Source organism: Lepus europaeus, chromosome 10, assembly GCF_033115175.1.
Source record: "Lepus europaeus isolate LE1 chromosome 10, mLepTim1.pri, whole genome shotgun sequence".
Lineage (NCBI taxonomy): Eukaryota > Metazoa > Chordata > Mammalia > Lagomorpha > Leporidae > Lepus > Lepus europaeus.
Window position 1 is genome coordinate 81,679,649 of NC_084836.1, and position 13,382 is coordinate 81,693,030.

Consider the following 13,382-nt stretch of genomic DNA (forward strand, 5'->3'; position numbering starts at 1 on the left):
TGCCAACGTCAGAGATGGAATGTGTGCCTGGATGATCGGGGATCCAAGCCAAGTTCTGCGTCTCTCATCTTCTCATTTCTGCTCATGGATCCACAGAAATCCAGACCAATGGGATGATGCACATAGAGACCCACCGGCGGCTGCTAAAGGGACCTGCAATGGCTGGAAGGGACACCGTGTCCCCTTGGGTAGGAAGAAGTGGTGTGAAAAACACCCTTAGGAAAATTGCACTTAAAACAGCTCTTTCTGAATGGAGCAGCTCTCTGCAGGGACCTATCCTGGAAGTATCTGTTCTTTAAGCATTTACTTTGCAGAAGGTGAAGTGTGGATGTTAAAGGACTGGAGGGTTCAAAACCAGTGATATTTTCTTGCTAGAAGTAACTGTTCGTATTCTATTGGTCTACTGATGGAAGATAGTAACAAGGATTTGATGAGGAGCACACAGAGTCCCTCTCAAAACTTTTCCTCCCCCATGAAGTTCTTCCAAGATCCTCAATTTCAGGGCTAGGAATGGGGCCTCATGGCAGATGTTCGTCAGTTGATAGGTAATGTCTGACAGTGAGGCTGAGTCTTGTGTGGGGATCGGTGTGGCCGAGCATCTTGATCTTTTCACAATGTCTGCCACAGCTATGGAAATGCAAATGGGAACATGTGTGCTGCTTATTTCCCTCACAGAAGTTTTTCTGACAAATTTCTAACATGAAAGAATACTTGCACTCCTTGGTCCTGGTCATAGTGATACCTGCTATCATTTTCTTTGATCTACACCTCTTTCAGGATATAATCCATTTTAAATCTGGAGAGAAGATTAAAGGTGTTTCAGTATAATCTCCCCAAGATAGCAAAAACATTCAGGCAAGTGGATTAGGTTATTATCATCTATAAAACATTAGCTTGAAATCTAGTCTATGATAACAAATAAGTATATAGGAAGCCTTAGAGCTAAGCAAAGGAAGACATACAGATGAACAGACAAAATATTCAGGGGCTGGTGCTGTGGTATAGCGGGTAAAGCCACCGCCTGCAGTGCCGGCATCCCATATGGGCACTAGTTCGAGTCCTAGCTGCTCCACTTCCTATCCAGCTCTCTGCTGTGGCCTGGGAAAGCAGTAGAAGATGGCCCAAGTGCTTGGGCCCCTGCACCCATGTGGGAGACCCAGAAGAGACTCCTGGTTCCTGGCTTTGGATTGGCCCAGCTCTGGCCATTGTGGTCATCTGGGGAGTAAACCAGCAGATGGAAGATTCTCTTCTCTTTTCTCTCTCTCTCTCTGCCTCTCCTTCCCTATCTGTGTAACTCTTTCAAATAAATAAATAAATCTTTAAAAAAAATTCACCAATTCCATTAATAAAATACAAACAGTGCTTACTCTTCAACATTTCCCCCATTTTCTTGGACCAGTACTGGTTCTGTAATGGCATATTATAGCTTTGAATGAACAGACTGAGTGCCTTTTGTTCTGACGATATGCTTTGGTCTCCAATGAGACTTTATGAGTAGAGGAACAGTAGGTAGCAGTGATGGGGAAGATCTCTTAGGAAGGTCGTTACATTGTCTTGTCATTAGCAGAGTGGTTACAGCCTGAAGCAGGTAGGATAAGAACAGGAGGATTTAGAATCTACCTCATGTGCGGCTGGTGATTTCTATGGATGACGCCCGAGGCGATTCTGGAGTCTGCTGTTTTCCATCAAACAGTGTTGACTTTCATTTTAGCAGAAAGTTGAATAACTGGACAGTGGGCTTGGGTCGCAGTTGTAGGCTCTGTCCTGACGGAAGCCTGTTTGGATTGTGCCCTTGGTCCCCAGAGGTGGTCCTTGCAGGATTTTCATGGAGAGTCACTGCTGTTCACCCAGCTCTTCCCTTCTGGGAATGTGCAGTCCTCACTTGTCTCCCCAGGGCTGGGCAGCTGCCCGCATATCTGCTTTCAAGTCGTCAGCTGTTACACGTCCCCTAGGCCACTTGGAGTCTCCCAGAAACATGCACAGTTCAGGGGTCAGTCAAGGACTTCAGGGAAATTTACATGCAGATGTCAAGGCTCCCCTATGACACATGTCCCTTTCTGAGGCATTCCTCAATTTTTAATGACTCTGGAGCTCCAAGCTCTAATTTCTGATGCTTCAGCCCAGTAACATTGCTGCTTTATTCTGGAACTCTAACCCCTTGCAAGGCACACATGGTGGTGGTGGTGGTGGCAGGTAGGTCTCCAGGGGTTCTCTTCCTGTGTGACTTCCTCCCTACAAGGCCCATATCCCCTCCAGTCTGTGGTTGCTCTACTCACTTCCCAGAGCTTTGAAACAACCATTTAAATTTTATCTAGAGTTTTTATACTTGTTCCTGCAGGAGTGTTAATCTGCTATAAACTGCCATGGCTAGAATACCAAAGTCTACATTAGAATCTTCTTTCTAACCCACTACATAAAAGAGTAAACCAACTTTACATTAGAGTCTTAAGAACTTGCTGTTAGCTGTGTTAAGTCTTCTGTGCCTAGAGCTGACTGTGTGGCTCAGTGGTAAGTAATGACCTGGGAAAAGTGAAGGTCACTGGGCTGGGATGATGAGGAAAGATGGAAAGTCTTGGAGGAAAGAACCGAATTTTGTACAAATTCATATGGATAAGCCGAGGATTAGACAGAAAGAGCATTCAGTACAGTAGGAGATTATAGGCGGAAAGGCTGTAGCATTCCAAAGCCCTCAGCTATAAATATTTCAAGGTGAAGCCTTTCCAAACAAGCAGCTGTGGCAGCGTGGATCTCGCTGACAGGGGAGGCCCCAAGGCTCAGAGCAAGGTGTGTGTTCAGAGGAAAATAATGCTGGTAATAGTGACAGCAGAGGGAGTGAAATCCTGCTCCACTTCCCTGGGCAATCTGGAAGATCTCCTCCATGTTCCCTGTAAGTGTCAGGTTTTGACGTCCCACGTGAAGTTGGAAAGTGGAAGTTCACAGCCATAGAAGGTAGGTGTTTAATAAATGCTTTTCAGACCCAGACAAATGTGTGAAGCTTTAGAGAGAGGAAGGAAAGGGAGGCCGCACGCAGAACTTTTGACGGAGTCCAGCTATTACATAAAGCACATGAAAGTATTAGCAGTTTTCCTCCACAGGAATAAAAGGAAAAATTTGGCTTAGTTCTTGAGTTAGCTGAGGCCAAAACAATAAATACCACAATCTGTGTTCAGAGCAAAAAGGAAGGAAGGTTGAAAGGTTTCATGCTGTTCTTCTGCCAGGGTTCAGTCACAGCCCCCAGACCAGGCAGGGACTTCTGGGTCCCCCTCAGAATGTAGGAGTTTGTGTCACTGCCTCTGTGTCTTCATATGTGCTCACATTCCATTGCTAGGTTGGCTGGGGGTGGACAAGAGAGGAAAAGAAATCCTTAGGGGTTAGTGCTGTGGCGTAATGGGTTAAGCCACCACCTGCAATGCCAGTGTCCCAGTTTGTGTCCCTGCTGCTCCACTTCCGATACAGCTGCCTGCTAACAGCTCAACTATTTGGGCTCCTGCTACCCACACAGGAGACCTGGAAGAAGCTCCTGGCTCCTGGCTCAGGCCTGGCACAGCCCTGGCAGCCATTTTGGAGTGAACCAGCAGATGGAAGATCTCTCTCTCTTTCTCCCTCTATCTCTGTAACTCTTTCAGGTATATAAAAATAACCAAATCTTTAAAAAATAAATCCTACAAGCAATCAACTTGACACTAAAGACGGAATGTGTGGTAGCAATATACACAGTGATGTAATAACCTTGACCATGACAGCACAGTCAGATGCAAGTGTAGAACACGTGTCAAAGAGTTCATGAGAAGTGGAATTAAAAGGCAGGCTTCTTTCACATCAGAAAATGTGAAATCCATGCATATAACGGGTCTTCAAAATGTTCGTGGAAAATGCATAGATGTCCTTTTTTTTTTTTTTTTTTTGCACCACAATAGCATCTCATTTTCCAGGAACTTTTTTTGAACTACTCTCCATGTATACTGTCATGCACCAGCCAACACATCTCCAGCCAACTTGAGTAAAAGGTTGATGAAAAAAAAATATTGCATTTCCATCCGCACCATCCGAGGACTGGTTTGCTATGACCTTGAACACCCTGGCCTGCAGCTCATCCATTCCTAGTGTCCCTGCGGTATGAGTCTGTATGGTGGTTGGGGTAAGATGACTTAGCCGACTTTTAAAGGATAGAAAAGACTTTTATATCATGATTTGCCTTTGATCTTGTCTTGCATATAACATTAAATTTCAGGGCATTTATATAGATCAATGGAGAAAAATCTATTAAAAATAATTCATTTTTAAAAATAACTCTTTCAACGTTTGAGATTCCTTTTTTACACAAGTCACATTATATTCCATGAGAGACCTGAACGTTTAAGTATTCTTGCATAGCTCAAATAAATAGGATCAGACTGTCAATCCTATCTGCATAACAAAATCTCTAATCTCCTAGGTAACACCGGGAGGAGAGAGGCACAAGGGGCTGCTTTTCAGTCTGAAGATGGAAGCAGAGAATCCCCGAATCCCCGGGGAAGCTTTGGTCTTGGCTGCCAAGCATCCTTAGGTGCGGGGCTGGAGAGAGCAGAGTGTCTTCCTCTATGTCTACCGCACAGAAGCAAATTGAGAGGCTTATTCTTAGTGATTTCAGGCAAATGTTGCTTTCCAAGGAAACAGGATTCCTCTGAGAAAGATCCAAAGATCAAAATGACTCTGATGTCTATGTGATCACAGCTGCCTCCTGGAATCGGATTTTCAGGGACACAGATGTGCACATTTTCCCCATCGACCTCAACTTAGGGGTTCAGGACACAGTTGCTACATCTGCCAAGCCATTCTCAGTCCAGACAGCAAATGAGTATACTGCACAGCCATGGCCTCACAGACTTTACCGTCCAGTTGGGGAAGCCAAGTTCAAACACAGATTGGAGGGTAGCAGAAGGCATGCTGTCTCAAAATATGTATGTGCATGCACATGGGTGCACACACATGTGCACAGGATAAATACACACACATGCATATGTGTGCATGTGTAATGGACTTAATATGTGTCCTTCCTAAATTCGCATATTAACATCTTAATTGGCAGGGGCTAGTGTTGTGGTGAAATGGATTAAGCTGCTTCCTGTGACACAAGCATCCCATACCAGAGTGCTGGTTCAAGTCTCATCTGCTGTACTTTCACTCCAGCTCCTTGCTAATGTGCCTAGGAAGGCAATGAAAGAGACCCCAAGTGCTTGGGCCCCTGCCACCCATGTGAGAGACCCGGATGGAGTTCCTGGCTCCTGACTTCAGCCTGGCCCAGCCCCAGCTGTTGCAGTTATTTGGGAAGTGAACCAGCAGATGGAAGATCTCTTTGTCCCTATCTCTCTCTGTCACTCTGCCGTTTAAATAAACAAAATAAATCTTTCAAAAAACTCCTGATCTCCAATGTGTTGGTGCTCGAAAGGGGGCCTTTGGGAGATGATTACATGGATCAGTTCCTTGATGAGAGTCAACAGAAAACTTGCTTTTCCTGAGCTCTCTGCCAGGTGAGATAAGAAGTTGGAGGTTCGGGGCTGGCGCTGTGACACAGTGGGTTAACGCCCTGGCCTGAAGTGCAAGCATCCTATATGGGCACTGGTTTGAGACCCGGCTGCTCCACTTCTGATCTGGCTCTCTGCTGTGGCCTGGGAAGGCAGTGGAGGATGGCCCAGGTCCTTGGGCCCCTATGCTGATGTGGGAGACCCGGAGGAGGCTCCTGGCTCCTGGTTTTGGATCGGCACAGCTCCGGCTGTTGCGGCCAATTGGGGAGTGAACCATTGGATGGAAGACCTCCGCCCCACTCCCCACCGTGTAACTCTTTCAAATAAATAAATAAATCTTAAAAAAAAAGAAGTTAGAGGTTTGCCACTCAAAAGAGAGACCTCAGCAGAATCTGACCATGCTGGCACCCCAGGCTTGGACTTCCTGCCTCCAGAGCCGTGAGGAACAAATTCCTAAACAGGCAAGTGTGGAATTTTCTTAGAGCAGTCACAAGCAACCGAGCTGGTGTAGACCTACACATCCACTGCTTGGTAGCCAAGCATAGTGGTTTCAGGAACAGCATTTCATGACCACATCACGTGTTCCTGCCCTTCCAGGGCCACCCACTTGACCTTGACCTTGCTTGATCGCTCACACAGCCACACTCACATTATGGTTGGGTCTGGACACCTGTGAAGGCTGTACAGACATGCTGCCTGTCTGGCACCTGGGCTGGGGAGACACAGACACCTGGGTCCTAGCCCCTGCACCCCAGAGCACAGCTGGTGTGGAGTCGCTGCCTCACTTATGTGCTGGAGATATCTTCTCGTGACCTGACCTTTGCCACAGGTAGAGAATGAGTGAGGAGCTGAGTCTGCGTCTCCTGATGCTGGCACCTTTTGCCGTCTCTCTTTCTGTGTCCTGTGGCTCCCATCGTATGGCCTTGGGATGCTGCTAGCCCAGCGTCTGCTTCATACATTGGGATCCCACAAGGGCAAAGCAAGAAAAATTGGGATCAGAGCTCATCAAATTTCTCCACTTACAATAGAGCGAGGTTTTGGTACTAGGGAAGAGCTGGTCTGCTTCAGTTACTGCTCCTGCACACTACCAGGACGGGAGGCAGTCACTCTCGGGACTCTGCCTGCCTCAACAACCCCTAAGCATCCTGCTCCCTCCAGCGTCCAGCTGCCAGTGATGTGTGCACAGAGGCAGCAGGTAGGTCTAAGTGAGCTGGAATCCTCACAGCCCTGCAGATTCTCTCTTCATCTGTCAATCAACACGCCCACTTCCCCAAGATACCCCTCTCATCCAGAACACCAAGTCGGGGGACATGGTGTGGACAGGTAGATACTTGCTTCTACGAGGAGTTTAAGGAGGTGCTGTGAGCTTCCCTGCTGGCTGCACACATGCTAAAGAACCACCTCTTTCTCATTAAAGAGAATGGAAATAGGGGGCGGCTCTTTTCACTGTGCTCCATGGCTGGGGTGCTACTCAGGTTTACTTCTCTCTCCTTGGGCAACCCTCTGGCCCACTCACGACTGGCATGTGTGTGGCGACCCACACTCACACGTACATGTGTCTTCTGACAGTTAAGTAAATCCTGTTCCTACCTGTGTATGCTATGACGCCGTCTCTACTTACAATGTTTATCTCCATGGAGACAAGGACCTGGTGTAGAAGTCAATAGGGCTACATCACATCACTCCCACACCCAACACCTGCACCCAGGCTCCCCTCAGCTGCCTGATACTCTGCCCCTCCTGATAGCCCTCCCCCCTTCTCAGTCCCACTGCCCCTCCCCTATCAGTTCTCCCTGGGGGGCATCGCTCTCACATGAACACTCAGCTTCTGGAAATGCAGACCAACCCAGGAACCACACAAATGCTGCTTCTGCCACAGGCATTCCCTTGATCATCCCCAAAGAATCCTGCCCTAAACACTGCAGAGACCAGGATCCAAACCGCAGCAGAAGTGCAGGCTGGAGGGTGGGTTGGCGTTGGCCAGCAACTTGTTCTCCACATGCCTGGGGCCTGGGACTGGGTCTCCATACTCTTCCTTAAAGGACAGGGTCCCAAGGGAATCACACACACACACACACACACACACACACACCCTGGAGTGCAGCCTCCCACGGCTGCTGACTGGGTGCCACGGGTGCCCACTGGAAGCTCATTCTCTCTCCCATGTGCCTACGGGCCCTTGCTGTACGGACACAGGCTGGCTGGGGACCAGGATGGGCCGATGCGAGAATGGACTTGCTCTGGGGAGGGATGAGGGTGAGGCAGGGAGTGGAAAAGCTGCAGAAACAATGACCCACAGCCAAAGTTTCCATTCCCCGTGCCAGCTGGAGGGAGCAGGGGGTGTCCCAGAGGCTTGTCTGCACCCAGATGGTTTTCCCACAGTGCTGTCACAGGTCTCAGACACGTGACAGACATTTCTGCGTTGGCTCCACACATCATTTTTAAAAGTCTTGTTTTTATCAGACAGCTCAGGTTCTAACAGCTCAAGACAGCACAATCTGCAGTTCCCTCTAGAGGTACAGTGTCAGGTGACAACAGAACAGCCAGTCTCAAGCCTGGAGGGAGGCGCAGGGCTAATCTGGACATCACAGCCACATGGGATGAAACAAAACGGCACCTTGGTTTTGTGAACAGAAATGCTTTTGAGGTTCAGTGACCATTACTGAAGAACAGAGAGGCAAGAGCTAGAGAGACGACGTGAGAAGCCAAGTTCAATGGTCAAGGGCAAGACTCGGCTTCTCCAAGATGGACTTGACAATGTCTTCCATGCAAAAGGTATGGACCACACAGAATCTGGCAGGCCTTGTCTTTCCTGGGGGCAACTGTCCTGCCATAAAGTGGGTGGAATCAGCTCCTTCTCTGTCCTCAGCTTTCAACAGGCCTGGCTGAATAGCTGGGCGACTACGTCATGCTGGTGATGCTGAGCATGAGAGGAGGCGTTCATGTCTGACCAGCTATGGGAGCTTGTGCACCTGCTCTCCTCCTCACCCCCGGAGAACATGCCAGAATCTGCTCAGGTATGCGCCTGGGAAAGGAGCGTGAGCTTTCACACCTAGGTGAACTGTGCTTCCCTGTAAAGGAGACAGGAACTCGTGCGACCTGTCCCCTGTGATGTACAAGCATGGCTCTAGTGGACACTGTTGGTGTCCATGCAGATGCCTTTCACTGGGCTCCCATACCTGCCACAGGCACCGTGGATGTGTCTGCTGACGCCCCAGGGTACATTCTACCCTGGACACCCGCCCACGGCCCATGCATGTTACCTCACCAGAAACACCTGGAAGGCTTAAGTCCTCACTCCCAGAGGAGGGTGTCTCCAATGCCTGAGTGATACAGGATGCAAAGGCTGGCCCCTGCCTCAACCTGGGATGGCTGGCTCTGTGTTGCCATTCATACTCCCACGGTCCCTAAGGGATCAGGTTGAGGCTAGTCTGCAGTCAAGATCACGTCCTGGGGCTGGCATTGTGGTGCAGTAGGTTAAGCTGTCGCCTGCAATGTTGGCATCCCATTTGGGTGCTGGTGTGAGTGCCAGCAGCTCCACTTCTGATCTAGCTCCCTGCTGATGCAGCTGGGAAAGGAAGGTAGTGTAGGAAGGTTCAAGGGCTTGACCCAGATGAAGCTCCTGATTCCCGGCTTCAGCCTGGACCAGTCCTGGCCATTGCAACTATTTGGAGAGTGAACCAGTGGATGGAAGATTTCTCTCTCTGTCTTTCCTCTCTCCATAACTCTGCTTTCAAAGAAGTAAATACATCTTATTTTATTTTTTAATAGATTATTTATTTGAAAGACAGAGTTACAGAGGCATGGAGAGGAAGAGAGAGAAAGAGAGAGAGAGAGAGAGAGAGAGAGAGAGATAGGTAGGTAGATCCATCTTCCATCCACTAGTTCACTTCCCAAATGGCTGCAACGGCCAGGACAGGGCCAGTCTGAAGCCAGGAGCTTGGGGCTTCTTCCAGGTCTCCCACGTGGATTCAGGGGCCCAAGCACTTGGGCCATCTTCTACTGCTTTTCAGGCCACGGCAGGGAGCTGGATTGGAAGTGGAGCAGCTGGAACCCATATGGGATGCCAGCACTGCTAGGCCACAGTGTAGGCCCCAAATCTTTATTTATTTATTTATTTATTTTTATGTTCACATCTTTGATGGCTCTTCTTCCTCCTGATCCTGCTTCCTCCTCCCCTTCTCAGGAGAATTCTCCATCAATAAGTCACTTGCACAGGAATCTGGGTCTCAGGGCCTTTGAAGGCCTTTGTTCTAAATCTCTTTGAAATGTAAAACCCACAGCAGGTGGTGGAGGTGAGGCCTGGGCATTCAGAGCTGACCAGAGCAAGCTCTTCCTCTCCTCTCTGCCCATTATCGCAGCCAGAGCTGGACCACTGATGTACCCTCTCTCTGTCCCAAGCTAACCCCCAGAGCACAGAAAAGCTTCCGTCCAGGCTGCATGCCCTGCAAACTGACTGATAGCACAGAACCAAATTCAGATTTGGCACCAAGAAACAATTTCATTTTTTCCCCTCCCTAAATATCCCCGGGATAGTTGAAATTGGGTAGGCTTTCCCCTCTCAAATCTCCCTTTGAAGTTTGAAGAGGGATTTGTGGGAGGTTTTATATTTTAATAAGAAATTTCTTTTCCCAATGATTCTGTCATTTGGGACGGAATGGGTTTGGATGGAACCAGGCATCCTGAGACACCTCGAAGCTTCATGTTTGCAAAGCTTTCCTTGGCTAACTTTGTACGATTTGTGGAGCGAGCTCTGTTGAAGAATGTCCAACTGGACTTCTGCGAGGAGATATTGCTCTCTTGTTTCCTGTGGGCAGGAGTGATCCGGGTGGGCAGGGATGGCAGCCAGTCAAACCCAGGGTCTACGTATCCAGGTGAAACAGGCTAGTCCCATGCAGACCTGGGTCCAGGCTGAGCAGCACAGAGAGACCACCTACCAATGGGAAGCGCGCCATATTGAATTCATGTATCAAATGTTCACACTGCACTCTGGGAGCACAAGGAGACTTCAAAGAGTTCTTGGAAAACGAAATTAAAAGACAAGTTTATTTGGGTGCAAAAAAATTTTTGAAAGCCAAGCATAGCTTTCTTATGATGCACATTTTCCATGAACTATTGAAAGCCCCCTTATATACATGAATTTCAAACTTTTTTGGCACCCAAATAAACTAAGCTCTAAATTCCATTTTTCCATGAACTCTTTAAAAGTGCAATGATTATGTGTCAATTAAAAATCTAAAAATAAGAAATAACGGAAGATCACTAACACAGATACACATCCCCCCCCCACACACACACACAACAGTACATCCCAGCCTCTGGGGAGCTGTAAGGTCGTGCCCAGGAGGCGTATGAGCTATTTCCACTTGGAATGCAGCAAGCCAGGCCAAGGAGCCGGGGCCAAGACACACAGTGGACAGCAAGCAGCTGAAGAGGGAGCATTTCCTTCCAAATTAAGCCTCCCAGGAGTCAGAGGCAGGCAGCACAGTGGTCCATCCATAGCAGGTCCCGCCAATGTCATAGAGGTGCGGATGCTGAGCCATTCTCTCTGGGCAGTGCGTGAGTTGGCTGTTGGCACCTGAAGTGTGTCCCTGATTGCTCACAGGCCAACTGTACCCGTAACTCAGATTCCTGATGGTCTCCAGTGCCCCACACTCTGCCCTTTCCTGTTCCTTAACAGCACACCAGTCTCTCCTCCTTCCACCTGCCCTCTGCCCACTCCTCACCACCAACTAGAGCTTCTCATGTTGAGTTTTTTCTTTCTTTCTTTCTTTCTTTTTTTTTTTGACAGGCAGAGTGGACAGTGAGAGAGAGAGAGACAGAGAGAAAGGTCTTCCTTTGCCATTGGGTCACCCTCCAATGGCTGCCGCGGCTGGTGCACTGTGGCCGGCGCACCGCGCTGTTCCGATGGCAGGAGCCAGGTGTTTCTCCTGGTCTCCCATGGGGTGCAGGGCCCAAGCACTTGAGCCATCCTCCACTGCACTCCTGGGCCACAGCGGAGAGCTGGCCTGGAAGAGGGGCAACCAGGACAGAATCTGGCGCCCCAACCAGGACTAGAACCCGGTGTGCCAGCACCGCAAGGTGGAGGATTAGCCTGTTGAGCCATGGCACCAGCCTATGTTGAGTTTTTTCTACTCCAGGATCCTCATCCTGGATTAGGGGTGCAGAATATAGTCAGTAGGTGCTGATTGAAGAAGATGTATGATGGTTACACAGCATGGATTTAGGACTAGGTTTTGACACACATGTTCATTTGACATAGATGCTGGAGCAGCTGCTCTGTACCAGGTGCTGGGCTCACCTGTGCATTCCCCGGGCAGTGCTTGCCCTGCTCTTACCATTTTTGTATACTTCGCTGGACTCTGTGTATCTTCTAAGGGACACACACTGGCCAGGTCCCAGGGTCTTCAGGCCCTGGTGACTGGCATGCCAGTGGTGAGACCTGAGACGGTGACTGCCCATGTGACCAGCTCAGGGAAATGGGGAATGGGCGTCACCAAGGTGGCTGACAAAAAAATGGCTCATACCACATGCAGCTGGTCACCTGGTCAGCCTGTGCCGCTTTCTGTTGTCATGGCAACGAGGCTAGAACAAAGCATTGAATTCAGAGAGCTACCCGCCAGCCCCATAAGGCAGCTCGGGTTCCAGAAATAATCCTATGCCTAGAGTCAGACATGAGCTGGCAGAGGTTTAAAGTATTACTGGGGAGACTAGAAATACTGTATTTTTAACTGTTTCCCAAGTGAGAGAGCTGTAGAAATCCCACCGCTATGGTGGGGTAGCACCAAAGGATGGGGCAGCTGGCATTCGGCCCAGAGCCTAAGAAGTTGGGTGGGATGCCTGCCTCCCTCATTGGAGAGCCTGGGTTCAAGTCTGGTTCTGCACCTGCTTCCAGTTCCTAGAGATGTGCACTCTGGGGGGCAGTGGTGATGGCTTATGTGACTGGATCCCTGTCACCCGTGTGGTAGACCTGGATTTGGTCCCCTCCTCTCAACTCTGGCCTGCCCCCAACTTGCTTGTTGTGGGAAACTGAGGAGTGAACCTCAGAAACTGATGTGGTATGTATATGTGTGTGTGTGTGTGGTGTGTTTCTCTGCCTGTCAAATAAATAAGTAAAAACTTAAGGAAAGAATGGGTAGCATCCATGGCAGGGATGTGCTTCCAGGGATATGGGAGATGATGCTGGGCCACACAAGAACAAAGTTTTTAAAAAAGTCCAGTATTTCCGTGTTAGTATAAAAATATCCACATTCATTCATGGATGAAAGATGGTATAATCACCTTAGAAACAAATAAACTTCTTGGAAATGAGTTTAAGAAAAGCTTGCAAGGATTTTCCAGGGAGATTGAGGATATGGCTTATGTGCAGAAATAAGATGCGAGAAACCAAAGCCCGAGCCCTTGGCCTCAGGATGAAAGGGTCAAGGGTCATAGCAAGTGGGGTCCTCTATCATTAATCTCCCAGAATCCTCGGCTCTCAGCATGGGAAAGATGGGCGTCTGTAAGATCTCCCATGGACTGAGAGGTGCCACGGGATGGGCCTGGTGCCAGGTTATACGTGGATCATCTCAAAACAGCCCTTCAGACACCCTGGCAGATAGATGAGTGCGACTGTCGCCACTGCACAGATGGGGGAGTCGGCAGAGGACTTGCCCGAGACCACGTGGGTCCTCAGTGGCACAGTCACATAAAAATAAATCCCAGGTTTCTCTGACTCCAGAGTCCACGTTTCTAAGACTTCCCTGATTACCATACAACAGGTATCTGACCCAGACAGTGAGGAGGAAGATACCCGATGTTGTCCGAGCCAGGGGCTCTGTCTGCAACAGCAACCTGCTTTCTCAGCCGGCACTGTCCCATCCCGTGCACAGTGCACAG

General features: G+C 49.0%; 1 protein-coding gene across 1 annotated transcript in view; it reads right to left on the minus strand.

Moving 5' to 3' along the window:
* The window catches only part of SLC24A3 (solute carrier family 24 member 3), a 524,237-nt gene that overhangs the window by 223,227 nt on the left and 287,628 nt on the right, over positions 1-13,382 (minus strand). The gene's annotated exons all lie outside the window — the stretch shown is intronic.